The 20,000-nt window shown below is 40.7% G+C and overlaps 2 long non-coding RNA genes across 2 annotated transcripts; one reads left to right on the forward strand and one right to left on the reverse strand.

The window, feature by feature from the left end:
* The first annotated feature begins 6,146 nt into the window (after positions 1 to 6,146).
* LOC308281664 lies at positions 6,147 to 10,724 on the forward strand. The gene is made up of 3 exons (XR_013961854.1): positions 6,147 to 6,228; positions 8,167 to 8,306; positions 9,127 to 10,724. It is a non-coding gene; the product is annotated as an uncharacterized lncRNA (long non-coding RNA).
* A 2,534-nt stretch (positions 10,725 to 13,258) lies between these two features.
* LOC308281942 lies at positions 13,259 to 17,850 on the reverse strand. Its single transcript, XR_013961885.1, has 3 exons — positions 17,769 to 17,850; positions 15,689 to 15,828; positions 13,259 to 14,868 (listed from the first exon to the last, which is right to left on the reverse strand). It is a non-coding gene; the product is annotated as an uncharacterized lncRNA (long non-coding RNA).
* Between the last annotated feature and the right edge of the window lie 2,150 nt (positions 17,851 to 20,000).

Here is a 20,000-nt window from a genome sequence, read left to right on the forward strand (position 1 = left end):
GCTGCCAGTGCCCATTGCTCATGCCAGGGTGTAGCTCACTGCTGCCTATCTGTGGTGCACATTCTCCAGTTAACCATCCTGTCATTTCATTGCTTTTGTCCTATTACAGGAGTAGTTCACCCCCTAAATGACTTTTATTTTATTGATTACTCACACCACGGAGACTTGACTTTGTTTTTAATTATTATTATTTAAAAAGAAAATCTAAAATTCTATGCTGATTTAGTAATTTTGTGAATGAACAACAGAAAAATCTTAGAAATTACAAAAAATTTAAAACAAATGTTTAAGACACACACAAAGCCAGAGTTAAAGTTCCAGTGAAAATAGCAGATCTACAGTATACACGCACACAACGTGTCGCTTTGTGCCATGTTGAGAGCTTGTAGATCGTCTATTTTTCACTATCCCGGGTAAACATGTAATTTCTTTTTTGGGTCTCGAGCTAAAACGTTTGGGAACGACTGCTATAGCCTATACCAGGGTTTTTTTTTTCAGGCCAAGGACCCCTTAGCTGAGAGAGAGATGAAGCAGTAGCCAGACTATATCACTAGTTTTCCACCGGTGGATCCGTCTGGTTCCAGGCTATAGCAGGGACCCCCACTACATGTTGGATTCATGTTAAATGCATATTTTCAGACATTTGACAACAGTTTACAGTTTACAGTTAAGGCATGTAGCAGATGCTACATGACACTGTAGTGCCTCAGTAAACTAGAATCACAGGTAAACCTAGCCTATAGCTTCAATCTACGTATGCATATTTTCAGACATTTGACAACAGTTTACAGTTTACAGTTAAGGCATGTAGCAGATGCTACATGACACTGTAGTGCCTCAGTAAACTAGAATCACAGGTAAACCTAGCCTATAGCTTCGTATACTACAGTATTAAGGGTATATAATATAGGTTAAAGCTCTGCCTATAAAGTAGAAGACTTGTCCTCCCCCTCCTATAGAACAGTGGTACACAACCTGTGAGTCGGGAGCCCCAGAGGGGTCCCCAAATGATTTTGGCGGTCCCCTGATGATTAACTTAAGGTTCAACACTGTTTTTTTCTCTCAACAGTAAACAAACCAACATAAAGTTTAAGTGTATTGAGAGTATATGCAAATTTCTAAAGTGACAATTTGTGACAACTTTTTAATACCTCTAAAATGGCAAATTAAACATTGGTCAAACTGTTAATATTAGATGCAGAAATTGTGAAAATTGCGAGGCCTTGTGAGCATGAGGATGAGAGGATCTGCTTTTTTCGATAGAACCGTTTTATACAAAATGTAATGCCTCAACTCTTAGTGCTCGTCAGGGTGTGGGGTCCCCAGTTCATATATTATTATTTTGGGGGTTGTGGCTTGAAAAGGTTGAGAACCACTGCTATAGAATATGGCCATTTTGACTAACATGGCTAATGTCTGACTAACAGTTTACAGTGTTGTTTTATTGTTTCTGCAAGTAAATATCATGTACATACTGTGAGTGATAGACCAATGTATAAGAACATGTCTACAGGACTAAGAGCTTTCTTGACCCACACATTATGTTACCACTGGACTAGTGTTTTTGCATCCCAACCCAGTTGCCCATTCTTAGCATATGGAGGTTCCATAAATATAATTGGCACATGAGTCTTAATCTCTCCCTGTTAGAAATGCACCACTACCTTCATCTTGCTTGTACAAATGTACTTTTCATCTTCCTCAGTGGTTTGTGATCAGAGTCACACACTGGTTGGTGACATTCACAGTCAGCTTACACTTTAGTGTTTTCTTGTGCCCTCTGCTGGTTGAAAACTGCACGACACCTGCACTGTGGAGATAGGTAATGCAGATGCACTGGTGAAAGTGATTTTTTTATGACAGTATAATGATGATGATGATGATGATGATGATGATGATGATGATGATGATGAGGATGATGATGATAATGATGATGATGGTGATGATGAGGTACACAAGGCCTCTGTGTGCTTGTAGATCGTCTATTTTCACTATCTTAAATTGTTTTTAATATATCCTTAATTCTGCTTACCCATTTGTTTTGACTTTCTTTTTGCCATGCAGTGGCGTCAGTAGGGTATGGCAAAGATGAAAAGAGGCATTACATTTTGTATAACACGGTTCTATTGTGAAAATAGCAGATCTACATGGCTATTTTCACAATGTCTGAGTTTTGTCAGTTTTTTTACACAGGTTTTTACGGTTTCTTGGGCTGGATATGGCAGCCTGGAACTTCAAGTGCAGCTAAACTTAGCATGGAATAGTAAACATGCGACAACCGACAATTAACAATAATGCATTGCACCTGTGCAGCTAACCTGCAGAACCTGGGAATATACCATTTTGTCAAGATGGGGAGAATACAAGTGTGGAGAATATAATTATAATACCTTGTTAAAGTGAACATTTTGTTAAATTTTGCATTTGTAGTTATTTTACTGTAATTTAACAACATAATAAACAGAACAGATAGACAAAGAGACATTCGTGGATTTATATTTAAAATTAACTTTTATTTCCCCCCCTGGACCCAGGGTACAGCTGCATACCCCTGCCATACCCAATTGACGCCCATGTTGCCATGTTGTGCTAATTACCACATTTAAACGCTTCAGACAAATGGAAACTCTTCAGGACGAAACAAAAGAGTTGCCAATGCCTGTGAGCCAATCAGATTCCAATATTGAAAGTACCAGATTATTCCACCAGTGTTTCTGCTCTGTGCAGTCTGCAGTCTGCAGTGATGGCTGGCCCAAACCATGGATGACTATCATTTGGAAATGACATTATTATAATACAATATGAATGGATAGCCTAAATCACTGGTTCCCAAACTTTTTTTGTCTCAGCTGGGGCACCCCATGAATATTTTTTTTAATCCGAGGCACCTTACATTTTATCGTCGTTGTCGGGTGGAAACCTAGTATGTCCAAAACCTACGTTATTATTTTAAAAACGATTTAAAATAGTGAAAATAGCCGATCTACAAGCACACAACGCCTCGTGATCTGCTTCACTACTTGTGTGACACTTTTGTATGATGAAGTAGTGCTTTTATTTGACCAAAAAACACATTTGAAACTTGGAGATACAAGTTTTTTGCCTGACAGTGACAATATTGATCAATTTCACTCCCAGCACATATATTTATAGCATATTTTAGCATTATTATGTTGTGAGGAAAACATTGAGATATAGCCATTTTCGTTAGAACCGACTGAAAATGACTTTGTACTTCAAGTTTAAAATTGTACTCAGTATATGTTTCAAGTGTCCAAATAAATTCCAAATATTATCAAATGATCTTGCGGCACCCCTGGACTGCCATCATGGCACCCCAGAGTGCCCCTTCACCCACGTTGAAAACCCCTGGCCTAAATAAATGAAAACACCAGACCTTTCAACAGTACATCAAAACCACCACTTCATTTACAGTGTAATATCACTTGGTGCAGCTGTTTCTGTATCATCCAGGCCTTATTAGGTGTTGTTCACTTTCCCTCCTCTGGGATGTGACTAGCAGTAGGTGGCTGATCTACTGCAGATGGAACCGTAGCGGGAGACGCAGTTGCCATTGCTCCACCCTCTGGACTCTGTGTTAGTAGGAAACAATGTAAGATTATGCCTGTGTATTTAGGGGACTGCCCATAAGTCCGAAGGTTCATTAGTCCGAATTTAGTTAGGGTTACTGAGGTTAGGGTTAGGGTTAGGCATAGTATTCTTAACAGAGTCGGACTAATGAACCTTCGGACTAATGAACCTTCGGACCAATGCCATGGCACTGTGTATTTATTGTGAACAGTTAGCAACACGTCATCCTAAGTCCTGATGCACCAATGGCTATTGTGAATGGCTATTTAATTGTCCTTACCATAGGTGTTGAGGTGGAGACATTGGTAGCTGCTGGTAGATGCTTGGGAATACCAGTTTTGATAGCTGTACACTGTGCCGTCATCCCATCTCCACCGGCTCTGTGTAGAGATGCATAGGAAACAATTAATTCACAGATACAAACCAACAATATGTGTGTTTAACCATCTAGCAAGGACTGAAACCGTGTCCAACATAAATATGCCATGAATGATGAATGACCTCATACTGTAGATGACTGAAGTCACAGGATGGCCACATGAAGATGAGCTCCCAATATATGACATTACCAAATAAAGACAGATATAGCCTAAAGTCACCCGCTTCGAACGTTATCAGAACATAGAATGTCCATTATCAGCCTTTATTAACTGCATAGAATGCGCCCATTATGGCCATATTGCCCATACTGAGGAACTCATTATGTTGTTATCAGACATAGTATCTGTTGATTCTGTTCACGTCCCATGGAAAATGCCCATAGGGGAGAGCGGGGTAAACTGAGACACCGGGTAAACTGAGACGCTCCATTTATCTTGGCAATGGAACACATTTGTGGCCATGTGACCATTATATTTTCAAGCCCCTTGAATTTCCCACTTGTCATGAAAAGAGAGACCTGATAGTGCTGTAGAAAACATGCTTTTTTCACAAAAATGTGTTTTTTGCATGTAAAAGTAAATTTTCTTGCTGTCAACATAATCAGCTGTTGTGTCAAAGCAAATTGATGCAGGGAGAACATTTTATATCATACATGTTGATGAACTACCAACTTATAAATCCATGTGATAGATGCTAGCTGAAGATTACCCTGAATTGATAAAAATATCCCTTTTCCCAAAATGTGGCTGTGGGGTAAAGTGAGACAATTGCTTCGGGGTAAAGTGAGACTATCCTTAACATGAAAGACAGGGAGAAAGCTGTGAAAACCTAATTAAAGGGTGTACCAAACTAGTCTCAATTGATTCTTATGTATTTTCCCCTGTAGAATCCATTTTTGATATATATTTCTTTGTATTGTGCATAATTAATGAGATAATTAGCATATTTGACTAAATATGCGAATTATTTCATTAGTTATGCACAATACAACAATATACTTTGCAGAAATAGATTCTACAGGAAGAATTACATAAGGATCAACTGAGGAAAGTTTGGTAAACCCTTCTATACATTTTTTATAGGGTTTTTAGTTTTTTCCTTCTGCCCATGTGTCACATTATTTGACACATGGGTGGAAATGACAGGACAAAGCCTATTAAAAGAATGTCTGCTATGTACATTTTTGTACATAGCATATTTAACCCGGTTAACCGGGTTTTTGTGTTTTTATGGTAGTTTTAAAGTGAAAAAAGTGAGTGGATCACTTTACCCCGTTGATTTCTCTGGTCTGTCTCAGTTTACCCCGGTCCTGGGGTAAACTGAGACACAAGACCACTTTTTTTAAAACAATCATATTTTCTCTGCCTTTTGTCTTGAATATGTTCTGATAACTTCCATTGTTAGGAAACATCCCAAATTACTGGGAAATGTGTATATTTTTACTGATATATCTTTTAGTTCGCCTCTAGGGGAGAAAATGTAAAAAGTGTCTCAGTTTACCCCGCTCTCCCCTACTCTCGTTCAGGCACTATGTTTTAATCAGACATTCTGTCTGTTGATAATGTAATGTCACATCGGCCGATATGTCAGTCACGTGACTGCTGTTTTTTTGGTGCACGAACGAGACGAGACCAAATGACTATCGTAATTAAACATAATATATAAAAAGTGTTTTGTCTCAGATCCAATTTAAAAATGTAACTTCTGTTAAATGTTGGTCACAGTTAAGACAAATGTGAAAGGATGACTTGGCAAAAAGCATTTATTTATCCAAATGGATTACCCAGCATGCACCGCGCATATGCTGGCCAGGCTGGCTTGATATTGTATTAATGTCCTACAGTTGTGTTTTATGAAACCCTCATCTCTTGACTCTGTAAAAAATAAGGCGATTTTATGCTTTCCAAGGATGTGCAATGCAAGGACCAACGTTATATTTTGAGTGAATAAAGTAAGCAAAACGATAATATGTTATTTCCTATTTTGAGGACTGACGTCACAGGGCCAGCGTCACGCAGTGGGAGAGTATTTTTTGCAGGTCTTTCAGTCCGAGCGTATAAAAAAAGCAACTGGGTTAAGGTGGAGAGAGCCAATCACAATCTTCCACGGCCTTAAGCCAGTTGCATTTCTCCTACAGTTGACTGAATGACCTGCTATTTCGTCTTCCGCTGTGTGTGGACTGTTGGAGGATTGTTTACATCAGGAACAAGAAGCGTGGTGGATTTATGAACGATTCCTGGGTATAAGTCCATTCAGGTAAGACACAATGACGGGGGTTTATGTTGTTACATGTCAGGATGTGTAGTCTGTAATCTGTATGCTTATCTTTGCGACTCACTTAAAGGGACATTCCACTCTCAACAGGGAAACAGCGTGTGAGCTTCTCTCCACATAAACACACTTGTAACTTCAAACTCCATTTTAACCATGATAGATTCATTAAAAACACCCATTATTATTTTTCTGTTGACTCATATTACCCTCCTATGTGAGCAGGCCGTTTTTTTTCCTCATTTATTTTTAATAATTATTTGGGAAAATAGAAAAAAAAAGGAAACAATAATTATTAAACATCTCCCCCAGCCAGGGAGCTGAGAGAGATGAAGCAGGGACCCCTTAGCTGAGAGAGAGATGAAGCAGGGACCCCCTAGCTGAGAGAGAGATGAAGCAGGGACCCCTTAACTGAGAGAGATGAAGCAGGGACCCCTTAGCTGAGAGAGAGATGAAGCAGGGACCCCCTAGCTGAAAGACAGATGAAGCAGGGACCCCTTAACTGAGAGAGATGAATCAGGGACCCCTTAGCTGAGAGAGATGAAGCAGGGACCCCCTAGCTGAGAGAGTGAGATGAAGCAGGGACCCCTTAGCTGAGAGAGAGATGAAGCAGGGACCCCTTAGCTGAGAGAGAGATGAAGCAGGGACCCCTTAGTTGACAGAGAGGGACCCTTAGCTGAGAGATTAAGCAGCTTTGTCTCTCTCTCTCTCTCAGCTAAGGGGTCCCCCTATTAAAGCTAAGGGGTCCCTGCTTAGCTGAGAGAGGGATGAAGCAAGCAGGGACCCCCTTAGCATGCCTTGAATGCTTTGTTGTCAGTATTAAAGTGATAGGTAAAGCCGCTGTTCTTTACTTCAACAGGGGGTCCGGGGGTCCCCAGAGTTACTACAGGGGGGTCTTCCAAATCTTTGAGTGATAGAAACTTTTGTTTATTAACCACTTGAACCCTAGCGTCCATATTCTGAGAAATCTAGCCAAAAATAGCAGATCTCCTATTTTAGGCAGAGAGCTTTGGTGAATAAGGGAAAAGAGCAGACTAAGTACAGAGTGAAAGGTCAAGTTTATTAATATTGACAGTTCAAGTGGTTAAATATCTGAAAACACAAATTGACATGAAAATACACTGATGATTGTGCTGTCAAACAATGAAACTATATGGAATCTAATCAATCTATGAACAGGTTGTGGGGGTCCCTGCTTCAATCTCTCTCAACTAATGGGTCCTTGGCCTGAAAACGTTGTTTAATCTGTCAATTATTTAAGCAATTAATCAGATTGTGGCATTTGTTTAGCTATTACCTTATACATTCTGATTAAAGAATAGCTACACATTTGTCAGGCTAAATGGTAACCGTGTTCTTTTCAAATAGGTAATTTAAAAATAAATATTCAAGGCATATTTTTAGCAGGGTTCCCACGGTCATGAAATTACTGGAAATATTTTGAAACAGTCCTGGAAGGTCCAGGAGAAATAGCTATGCATTCTTTGAATATTAGAGGCAGAAATTGTGAAAATAGCCGATCTTCATGCTCACAACGTTGCGAGGCGTTGTGAGCATGTAGATCTGCTATTTTCACAATAGAACAGTGTTATACAACATTTCTCAACTCTTTAGTGCTCGTCAGGGTGACGGGTCCCCAGTAAAAACATGATTATTTCAGGGTCACGGCCTGAAAAGGTTGAGAACCACTGGCATACACTACCTGTCTTTGGGCATTGTGCATAGGAGTAATATAGTTATATAGTCCTGTATATTGGGTTAAATATTCTGGAAAAGTTTTGGAAATTAATTGGAAAACATTTGTGGGAACCCTGAGTAATGTGTGTGTGTGTGTGTGTGTGTGTGTGTGTGTGTGTGTGTGTGTGTGTGTGTGTGTGTGTGTGTGTGTTTGTGTTTGTGTTTGTGTGTGTGTATTACTACCAGCGGGGCATCCTGGCCTACCAGTTCAAAGAAAGGCCCAAGAACATTCGCTTCATCGACGAGGAAGATGCAGGCTGCCACGGTGCCCCAGCCCCACAGACCAGCTACGTCACCATCATCCCAGCCAACCCCATAAGCACCAGGTAGGCCTGTCACAATTATTACCAGGGTTCCCACGGTCATGAAATTCCTGGAAATATTTTGAGATTAGAATCATATTTTTCCAGTACTGGAAAAGTTTTGGAATTGATCAAGGCTCCTGGAAGGCCCTGGAAAAAATAGCTATGCATTGTCTTTGGTTATTGATTTGGTTAATACCTCTGAAATGGCAAATTAAACATGGGCCAAATTGTCAAATATTAGAGCCAGAAATTGTGAAAATAGCCGATCTACATGCTCACAACGTCTCGCAGCGCAGTTTTGGAAATTAATTGATAAAAAGCTGTGGGAACCCTGTTTTAGTTCTTTAGCACGGTATTAATAGAAATTCCAGCGATTATGTGCCGATTTGATTACGATTACTAAACTAGTAAGACGCCTCAGGGCGACAATTCTTGGCCATCTGGCCAGTGATGTATATCGGACCAGTTACCCATATACTATATGGAGATCCATGTACTGTACGTCCCTTTTATGCCCATACATGGAGATCCCTGTCTGAACCAGCCGCACATAATATGGGCTGTCTTCCTCCACATATGGGCAATTCCATTATGCAGTTCTGTTAGATATGGGCTTAATCAGGAATCTCCATATATGGGCATAAAAGATTCTGGGGAATACCCATATATGGACTTTTACATAGGTGATGTCACCGGATGTATCAAGGGAACCAACCCATATGTAAAAATGTGTACACACACACGTCTACACGGAGATAAGCTGTGACATTTCTCATGGCAACCTTAAGTCGCAATTAGTTGGGGCACTCCAAATTTACACAAACTCTGTTTTTCTCCACAGATGAAGCCCAAACATGCCAGGAAGGTCAACGTTGCGGCTGACTGGATTGCCACAGTGACCTCCGAGAGAGCAGCATGGATCTGTCTACAGCAGGATCAGCATGTGCGACCACTGGAGCACTTTTGGACTGAACTCTTTACATTTGGATTTGGTGGACAGATTTGTGGAGTATTTATCTGCAACTGCCTGAGGACAATGAAACAAAATGGACTTCCAGGAACTGCTCACCAGCTTCTACCGGAATGGAGAGCACCTCCCACGGTCACCAGCCCATTCGCCTATAACTTATTCGCCTTAACAGATTTGGTCCTTTCGCCTGGCCAGGCATTTTGCCTGGCTGCCACGCTGTGGGCAGACAGACAGACAGACAGACAGACAGACAGACAGAATTTGGCACAGAGCAGAGGAGCGCGAACCAGACACAGAACGTTTGTGCTTGCACCCACCCATCTTACAAACCTTCTTCACCATAATAAAGCAGCAGTAGTAGGCTATCTTCCAAATCAAATTGTATGATGTATATATCAGGAGGACATCATGTCATGACTCATGACCTTGCGCAGCAGTGCACGTATCAATTAATTAATTATTTAGACACTGATTCCAAAGCTCTAATCTGTATGTCTGCTCAATTCTGCTGTAAACATAATGTTGGCCTTCGTTCCATTTTGGGGGCTGGGCGGCCAACAAAGTAAATCGTCACTGTCGGGCAGAAACCTTGTATCTCCAAGTTTCAAATGTGTACATTTTTTCGCAAAGCCCTGCTTCATCAAACAAGGCTGTCGCACAAAAGTAGTGAAAACAGCCGATCTACAAGCACACAACGCCTCTTTAATTACTTTATTAAATGATAAATACAAAACAAACGGTTTTCTACCCGACAACGACAAATTATAACTCAAGTAATTGGCCCACTGGCTTGTCACTTGTCATGATCTGAAATGGCAAATCTTTGAGTAGCAGCAGCGCTATGGAGAGAGATCGCTCTCTATAGCGCGCAATTAGGGCCTCTCCAACTATTTTTCCCGGGCTGAATCAGGGGCCCAGCACGTCCCTGGTTCTCAACCTGTGGGTCAGTACTCTGTTAACTGTTACTCTTGTTGCATCGAGGGCAGACGTTTTGAAAATGGTGCATTATCTTGTGGAAGAATACATGGAAAATATATATATAAGCTGTATCACAATACACAATCTTATCACGATTCTTTCTCATGTTGGTTTTTATGTTTATCTTTCAAGTTACTTAACAGTCAACCTCCTACAAGATAACAAAAAATAAAAGGGAAAAAGGATGAGGTTTGACAACTACTGATTTAGACGAAATTGCTAATTCTCTGTATTAACAATTCAACATGCATTGTATCACGATATATACTGTATATAATATATCTGAAGAGGCGTATCAACGATATGTATCACCAAATGCCAATTGTCTTTGTAAGCTTCAGGTGGTTGTTATGGTAACGCCTGCTGTCAATCAAATTGTTGCCTTCATCTGTCAATCACTGTTGGTTTTCGACCGTGTTATGCTGTGCTGGTGCTTTTGTTTTAAGATCTTTTGCATGTTACTGTTTTTGTATCAATAAATGATTTTTCATATCCAACTTAATATCTACTCTCTGGACTTACTAACCACACACTACATGCGTGTATGTTTTATGCTTGTTGCCCGCAGTAGGGCTTAGTCAGATGATAAACCTTTGTGCTGTATACAGTATGTCTGCTTTACAGTAACAATTAGTGTGCTATTACATAGTAATAATGCAGTGATACAACTAAGCAGTTAAAATTAGCCAAAAATAGCAGATCTACAAGCTCACAATGCCTCGCGCTGCGAGGCCGTGTGAGTTTGTAGATCGGCTATATTCGGCAAAGAGTTTTGTGTCGTGGAGAAAAAGAGCAGACCAAGTACAGAGTGAAAGGTCAAGTTTATTAAGTATTGACGGTTCAAGTGGTTACAGTAAATACTCTGATGATTTTGCTGTCAAACAATGGAACTATGGAATCACTGAAAAGGTTATAGGGACCTCCTTGGCCTGAAAACGTTTAACGTTGAACCCAGAACCTTAGAAGATATGCTATTTTCAACTAGCCAATGAACAACAGATGTTGATACTACCCTGTAGTATTTAGGATGGGGACCCCTGTATCTGAGGGGACTACCCATAACTACAAAGGTTCATTAGTCCTACATTGGTTAGGGTTAAGTTTAGGGTTAGAATTCACCAGGTAAGCATTCACTAGTTTCGGACTAATGGGCTGTAGGGTTAGGGTTATCAAATCGTCAGACTTTTCTTTGTTCTCTCTCTCTCTCTCGCTGAACAATCTGTTATAATGTCGGTCTTTGATTATGGTGATGTGCTGTGTACATGCATGCCTCACTCTCCACACTGAAGCCTCTTGATGCTGTCTACCACCGTGCCTTGCGGTTTATAACTGGTGATGATTATCTTACCCATCATTGTTTATTATATGAAAAAGTAGGTTGGCCATCTCTCACAGTTCATAGAGAGCAACACTGTATTTTATTTATTTATAAGGCCTTCTGTGGTAAACTTCCTTTGTATTTATCCACATTGGTAGAACCAATAGTCACTGGACATGCAACTCGCTCACAGGTATTCATTAGGTATTCCTGTCCAACTATGAATAGTGAGCAAGGAAAGACGGCCTTCAAGTATTATGCTCCACACAAGTGGGATAAACTTCAGGAATCTCTGAAACTGGTTCGATTGGTCTCTATAGGGACATTTAAAGTGCTCCTTGAGGGCACACTACATAGTGAATGCACATGTTTTGTGTAAGAACTATATTATATGTTATGTACTTCCTGCATCTGTAACGTTATACTGTGGTTTGATTGTCTATTGTATTTTACATTGCTTGTGTGGTTTTTTATGATGTGATCAGGGTGTCCTTGAAAAAGAGAGCTTGCTCTCAATGGGCTCCCCTGAATTAATAAAGGAAAAAGAAAGAAAGAAAGAACTTCATTAAGTTTTATGTATTTATGATAAGATGTCATTATACACTATGAACTTCATTATAAACTTCATAAAGCTCAGATAAAGTTGTGTAATACCCATTGTATCTATATCTGGCTCTCTGTTATGCCCATATTTGGTGTTCTGTGCCCATGCCAGTCTGTGACAACTCCGTGATGTCAGTCATTTTGGGCACTGTTTAGTATCAGTGATGTCAGTCATGACAAATATAATTTGTGCATTGTTTCAGTATGCGGCTATTACCATGGTGGTGGGTGGTGACACTGTTTAGTATCAGTGCAGACAGACGGCGGACAGGGTTAGGGTTAGGGTTAGGGTTAGGACATCCTAATGTCCAAAAGGACATTCAGTCTATTAACAGATACAGTAGATGGGGCGTGCAGCGTTTTTTAATGTTATTAGTCCGATGTCCCATTAGTCCGAGGCTGGTGAATGCTAACCTGCCGACGCTGGTGAATGATTAACTGCTGACACTGGTGAATATTAACCTGCCGACGATGGTGAATGATAACCTATAGTGAATGATAACCATAGACTCCACACCCTCCTATCTAACATCAGGGTCTACAGAGCTCTACAGTGTTGTGTGCTAAACCCTCCACTATCACCTATCTAATATCAGGGTCTACAGAGCTCTACAGCAGAGGTCTTCAATGTGTTCAGGCCAAGGACCCTTTAGTTGAGAGAGAAATGAAGCAGGGACCCCTATAACCTTTTCAGTGATTCCATAGTTCCATTATTTGACAGCAAAATCATCAGAGTATTTACTGTAACCACTTGAACCGTCAATACTTAATAAACTTGACCTTTCACTCTGTACTTGGTCTGCTCTTTTTCTCCACGACACGAAACTCTTTGCCGAATATAGCCGATCTACAAACTCACACGGCCTCGCAGCGCGAGGCATTGTGAGCTTGTAGATCTGCTATTTTTGGCTAATTTTAACTGCTTAGTTGTATCACTGCATTATTACTATGTAATAGCACACTAATTGTTACTGTAAAGCAGACATACTGTATACAGCACAAAGGTTTATCATCTGACTAAGCCCTACTGCGGGCAACAAGCATAAAACATACACGCATGTAGTGTGTGGTTAGTAAGTCCAGAGAGTAGATATTAAGTTGGATATGAAAAATCATTTATTGATACAAAAACAGTAACATGCAAAAGATCTTAAAACAAAAGCACCAGCACAGCATAACACGGTCGAAAACCAACAGTGATTGACAGATGAAGGCAACAATTTGATTGACAGCAGGCGTTACCATAACAACCACCTGAAGCTTACAAAGACAATTGGCATTTGGTGATACATATCGTTGATACGCCTCTTCAGATATATTATATACAGTATATATCGTGATACAATGCATGTTGAATTGTTAATACAGAGAATTAGCAATTTCGTCTAAATCAGTAGTTGTCAAACCTCATCCTTTTTCCCTTTTATTTTTTGTTATCTTGTAGGAGGTTGACTGTTAAGTAACTTGAAAGATAAACATAAAAACCAACATGAGAAAGAATCGTGATAAGATTGTGTATTGTGATACAGCTTATATATATATTTTCCATGTATTCTTCCACAAGATAATGCACCATTTTCAAAACGTCTGCCCTCGATGCAACAAGAGTAACAGTTAACAGAGTACTGACCCACAGGTTGAGAACCAGGGACGTGCTGGGCCCCTGATTCAGCCCGGGAAAAATAGTTGGAGAGGCCCTAATTGCGCGCTATAGAGAGCGATCTCTCTCCATAGCGCTGCTGCTACTCAAAGATTTGCCATTTCAGATCATGACAAGTGACAAGCCAGTGGGCCAATTACTTGAGTTATAATTTGTCGTTGTCGGGTAGAAAACCGTTTGTTTTGTATTTATCATTTAATAAAGTAATTAAAGAGGCGTTGTGTGCTTGTAGATCGGCTGTTTTCACTACTTTTGTGCGACAGCCTTGTTTGATGAAGCAGGGCTTTGCGAAAAAATGTACACATTTGAAACTTGGAGATACAAGGTTTCTGCCCGACAGTGACGATTTACTTTGTTGGCCGCCCAGCCCCCAAAATGGAACGAAGGCCAACATTATGTTTACAGCAGAATTGAGCAGACATACAGATTAGAGCTTTGGAATCAGTGTCTAAATAATTAATTAATTGATACGTGCACTGCTGCGCAAGGTCATGAGTCATGACATGATGTCCTCCTGATATATACATCATACAATTTGATTTGGAAGATAGCCTACTACTGCTGCTTTATTATGGTGAAGAAGGTTTGTAAGATGGGTGGGTGCAAGCACAAACGTTCTGTGTCTGGTTCGCGCTCCTCTGCTCTGTGCCAAATTCTGTCTGTCTGTCTGTCTGTCTGTCTGTCTGTCTGTCTGTCTGTCTGCCCACAGCGTGGCAGCCAGGCAAAATGCCTGGCCAGGCGAAAGGACCAAATCTGTTAAGGCGAATAAGTTATAGGCGAATGGGCTGGTGACCGTGGGAGGTGCTCTCCATTCCGGTAGAAGCTGGTGAGCAGTTCCTGGAAGTCCATTTTGTTTCATTGTCCTCAGGCAGTTGCAGATAAATACTCCACAAATCTGTCCACCAAATCCAAATGTAAAGAGTTCAGTCCAAAAGTGCTCCAGTGGTCGCACATGCTGATCCTGCTGTAGACAGATCCATGCTGCTCTCTCGGAGGTCACTGTGGCAATCCAGTCAGCCGCAACGTTGACCTTCCTGGCATGTTTGGGCTTCATCTGTGGAGAAAAACAGAGTTTGTGTAAATTTGGAGTGCCCCAACTAATTGCGACTTAAGGTTGCCATGAGAAATGTCACAGCTTATCTCCGTGTAGACGTGTGTGTGTACACATTTTTACATATGGGTTGGTTCCCTTGATACATCCGGTGACATCACCTATGTAAAAGTCCATATATGGGTATTCCCCAGAATCTTTTATGCCCATATATGGAGATTCCTGATTAAGCCCATATCTAACAGAACTGCATAATGGAATTGCCCATATGTGGAGGAAGACAGCCCATATTATGTGCGGCTGGTTCAGACAGGGATCTCCATGTATGGGCATAAAAGGGACGTACAGTACATGGATCTCCATATAGTATATGGGTAACTGGTCCGATATACATCACTGGCCAGATGGCCAAGAATTGTCGCCCTGAGGCGTCTTACTAGTTTAGTAATCGTAATCAAATCGGCACATAATCGCTGGAATTTCTATTAATACCGTGCTAAAGAACTAAAACAGGGTTCCCACAGCTTTTTATCAATTAATTTCCAAAACTGCGCTGCGAGACGTTGTGAGCATGTAGATCGGCTATTTTCACAATTTCTGGCTCTAATATTTGACAATTTGGCCCATGTTTAATTTGCCATTTCAGAGGTATTAACCAAATCAATAACCAAAGACAATGCATAGCTATTTTTTCCAGGGCCTTCCAGGAGCCTTGATCAATTCCAAAACTTTTCCAGTACTGGAAAAATATGATTCTAATCTCAAAATATTTCCAGGAATTTCATGACCGTGGGAACCCTGGTAATAATTGTGACAGGCCTACCTGGTGCTTATGGGGTTGGCTGGGATGATGGTGACGTAGCTGGTCTGTGGGGCTGGGGCACCGTGGCAGCCTGCATCTTCCTCGTCGATGAAGCGAATGTTCTTGGGCCTTTCTTTGAACTGGTAGGCCAGGATGCCCCGCTGGTAGTAATACACACACACAAACACAAACACAAACACACACACACACACACACACACACACACACACACACACACACACACACACACACACACACACACACACATTACTCAGGGTTCCCACAAATGTTTTCCAATTAATTTCCAAAACTTTTCCAGAATATTTAACCCAATATACAGGACTATATAACTATATTACTCCTATGCACAATGCCCAAAGACAGGTAGTGTATGCCAGTGGTTCTCAACCTTTTCAGGCCGTGACCCTGAAATAATCATGTTTTTACTGGGGACCCGGCACCCTGACGAGCACTAAAGAGTTGAGAAATGTTGTATAACACTGTTCTATTGTGAAAATAGCAGATCTACATGCTCACAACGCCTCGCAACGTTGTGAGCATGAAGATCGGCTATTTTCACAATTTCTGCCTCTAATATTCAAAGAATGCATAGCTATTTCTCCTGGACCTTCCAGGACTGTTTCAAAATATTTCCAGTAATTTCATGACCGTGGGAACCCTGCTAAAAATATGCCTTGAATATTTATTTTTAAATTACCTATTTGAAAAGAACACGGTTACCATTTAGCCTGACAAATGTGTAGCTATTCTTTAATCAGAATGTATAAGGTAATAGCTAAACAAATGCCACAATCTGATTAATTGCTTAAATAATTGACAGATTAAACAACGTTTTCAGGCCAAGGACCCATTAGTTGAGAGAGATTGAAGCAGGGACCCCCACAACCTGTTCATAGATTGATTAGATTCCATATAGTTTCATTGTTTGACAGCACAATCATCAGTGTATTTTCATGTCAATTTGTGTTTTCAGATATTTAACCACTTGAACTGTCAATATTAATAAACTTGACCTTTCACTCTGTACTTAGTCTGCTCTTTTCCCTTATTCACCAAAGCTCTCTGCCTAAAATAGGAGATCTGCTATTTTTGGCTAGATTTCTCAGAATATGGACGCTAGGGTTCAAGTGGTTAATAAACAAAAGTTTCTATCACTCAAAGATTTGGAAGACCCCCCTGTAGTAACTCTGGGGACCCCCGGACCCCCTGTTGAAGTAAAGAACAGCGGCTTTACCTATCACTTTAATACTGACAACAAAGCATTCAAGGCATGCTAAGGGGGTCCCTGCTTGCTTCATCCCTCTCTCAGCTAAGCAGGGACCCCTTAGCTTTAATAGGGGGACCCCTTAGCTGAGAGAGAGAGAGAGACAAAGCTGCTTAATCTCTCAGCTAAGGGTCCCTCTCTGTCAACTAAGGGGTCCCTGCTTCATCTCTCTCTCAGCTAAGGGGTCCCTGCTTCATCTCTCTCTCAGCTAAGGGGTCCCTGCTTCATCTCACTCTCTCAGCTAGGGGGTCCCTGCTTCATCTCTCTCAGCTAAGGGGTCCCTGATTCATCTCTCTCAGTTAAGGGGTCCCTGCTTCATCTGTCTTTCAGCTAGGGGGTCCCTGCTTCATCTCTCTCTCAGCTAAGGGGTCCCTGCTTCATCTCTCTCAGTTAAGGGGTCCCTGCTTCATCTCTCTCTCAGCTAGGGGGTCCCTGCTTCATCTCTCTCTCAGCTAAGGGGTCCCTGCTTCATCTCTCTCAGCTCCCTGGCTGGGGGAGATGTTTAATAATTATTGTTTCCTTTTTTTTTCTATTTTCCCAAATAATTATTAAAAATAAATGAGGAAAAAAAACGGCCTGCTCACATAGGAGGGTAATATGAGTCAACAGAAAAATAATAATGGGTGTTTTTAATGAATCTATCATGGTTAAAATGGAGTTTGAAGTTACAAGTGTGTTTATGTGGAGAGAAGCTCACACGCTGTTTCCCTGTTGAGAGTGGAATGTCCCTTTAAGTGAGTCGCAAAGATAAGCATACAGATTACAGACTACACATCCTGACATGTAACAACATAAACCCCCGTCATTGTGTCTTACCTGAATGGACTTATACCCAGGAATCGTTCATAAATCCACCACGCTTCTTGTTCCTGATGTAAACAATCCTCCAACAGTCCACACACAGCGGAAGACGAAATAGCAGGTCATTCAGTCAACTGTAGGAGAAATGCAACTGGCTTAAGGCCGTGGAAGATTGTGATTGGCTCTCTCCACCTTAACCCAGTTGCTTTTTTTATACGCTCGGACTGAAAGACCTGCAAAAAATACTCTCCCACTGCGTGACGCTGGCCCTGTGACGTCAGTCCTCAAAATAGGAAATAACATATTATCGTTTTGCTTACTTTATTCACTCAAAATATAACGTTGGTCCTTGCATTGCACATCCTTGGAAAGCATAAAATCGCCTTATTTTTTACAGAGTCAAGAGATGAGGGTTTCATAAAACACAACTGTAGGACATTAATACAATATCAAGCCAGCCTGGCCAGCATATGCGCGGTGCATGCTGGGTAATCCATTTGGATAAATAAATGCTTTTTGCCAAGTCATCCTTTCACATTTGTCTTAACTGTGACCAACATTTAACAGAAGTTACATTTTTAAATTGGATCTGAGACAAAACACTTTTTATATATTATGTTTAATTACGATAGTCATTTGGTCTCGTCTCGTTCGTGCACCAAAAAAACAGCAGTCACGTGACTGACATATCGGCCGATGTGACATTACATTATCAACAGACAGAATGTCTGATTAAAACATAGTGCCTGAACGAGAGTATGGGCATTTTCCATGGGACGTGAACAGAATCAACAGATACTATGTCTGATAACAACATAATGAGTTCCTCAGTATGGGCAATATGGCCATAATGGGCGCATTCTATGCAGTTAATAAAGGCTGATAATGGACATTCTATGTTCTGATAACGTTCGAAGCGGGTGCTAAAGTAGCTCTGCATAACCTGCCTGATGTATGGCTGTTTTATTTTTAAGCAAAAGTCAAGTATTGACTTATACTAATGGTTTACTTTCAATAAACCATTTTGTTCCCCATATTCTCACTACCTTTAATTTCCCTTGCTACACCTCCATCACTAACCTGGACCCCAGATGTTATGATTAACATTGATTCTACTACTAGATGAATGGACACTTTGTGTAAAGTGTTTGTACAGGTGTTTCTAGACATTATTAAGGGAGTCTTGGTGTAACCTGGAAGTAGTATCCTCCCATCCAGGCGTAGGAGTGTCCAGCAGTCCTAGCCAGCTGCTGCAGGAAGCTGTATTCCCAGAAGCTGTGGGCTGAGGCCAGGCTGGCCTGCTGACTGCTGCAGTGGGCCTGGAGACACACATGAAACCAGCGAGAGAGAGAGAGAGAGAGAGAGAGAGAGAAAGAGAGAGAGAGAGAGAGAGAGAGAGAGAGAGAGAGAGAGAGAGAGAGAGAGAGAGAGAGAGAGAGACAGACAGACAGTCAGTACAGGTGTTTAAATAAAATGCTGTAAGAATGCTTTGAAGGTCAACTTTGTTTTTTTTAGAACAGGGGTTCATGTTTTAGATTGTAATTAGAGAAAAGATAAAGTGAGTGTAAAAATGTTTTAATTTACTTCAATCTACTGTTTTAGCACGTTTACCGTGCTTAAACGTGGGGCATGAGTACGCATGGGGGCATGCGTACAAGTGGCTAAATATGTATTTTTATACACAATAGGCCTGCAATTTCTTTATCTAAATCATTAAAATCTCTAAAACGATAAAAGGAGTAAATGAAAACAACTCTCATCTTTTATATTTTTTAATTACAATCTAAAATATGAACACTTGTTGTAAAAAAACAAAGTTGTCCTTTAAGAATATACATGTTGTAAAATATTTTACCTCAGCATCTGACCAGGTGCGAAGCTCGTTCACCATCAGATAGCACTTGCCTTGGTAGCCGTGCCAGTTGCCAGGACAGTTGCCGAAACGCACTGGGAAAGCAAAGGACAAAGACATGTCAACACATTATGTATGCTATGGAGGTCATCAATGTGCAATGTACAATACACAACTAAAACTATTAACACTGTTATTGTCCTATGCACTTGTAGTTATGTATTTCTCTTCATTCCAATCCAAAGTATTGGTTTTACCTTGTGGAGAAGCATTGACGCCTTCATCTTCTGTGACAAAAGAATAATTTTAAATTAAACTTCATGCATCAAACATCTCTATTTGCACCCTCAACTTGGGACTTGAGGACGTATTATATTATCATACATTTAGATAGA

The sequence above is a fragment of the Nannobrachium achirus genome (genome assembly GCF_963921795.1).
Source record: "Nannobrachium achirus genome assembly, chromosome: 3".
Classification (NCBI taxonomy): Eukaryota; Metazoa; Chordata; class Actinopteri; order Myctophiformes; family Myctophidae; genus Nannobrachium; species Nannobrachium achirus.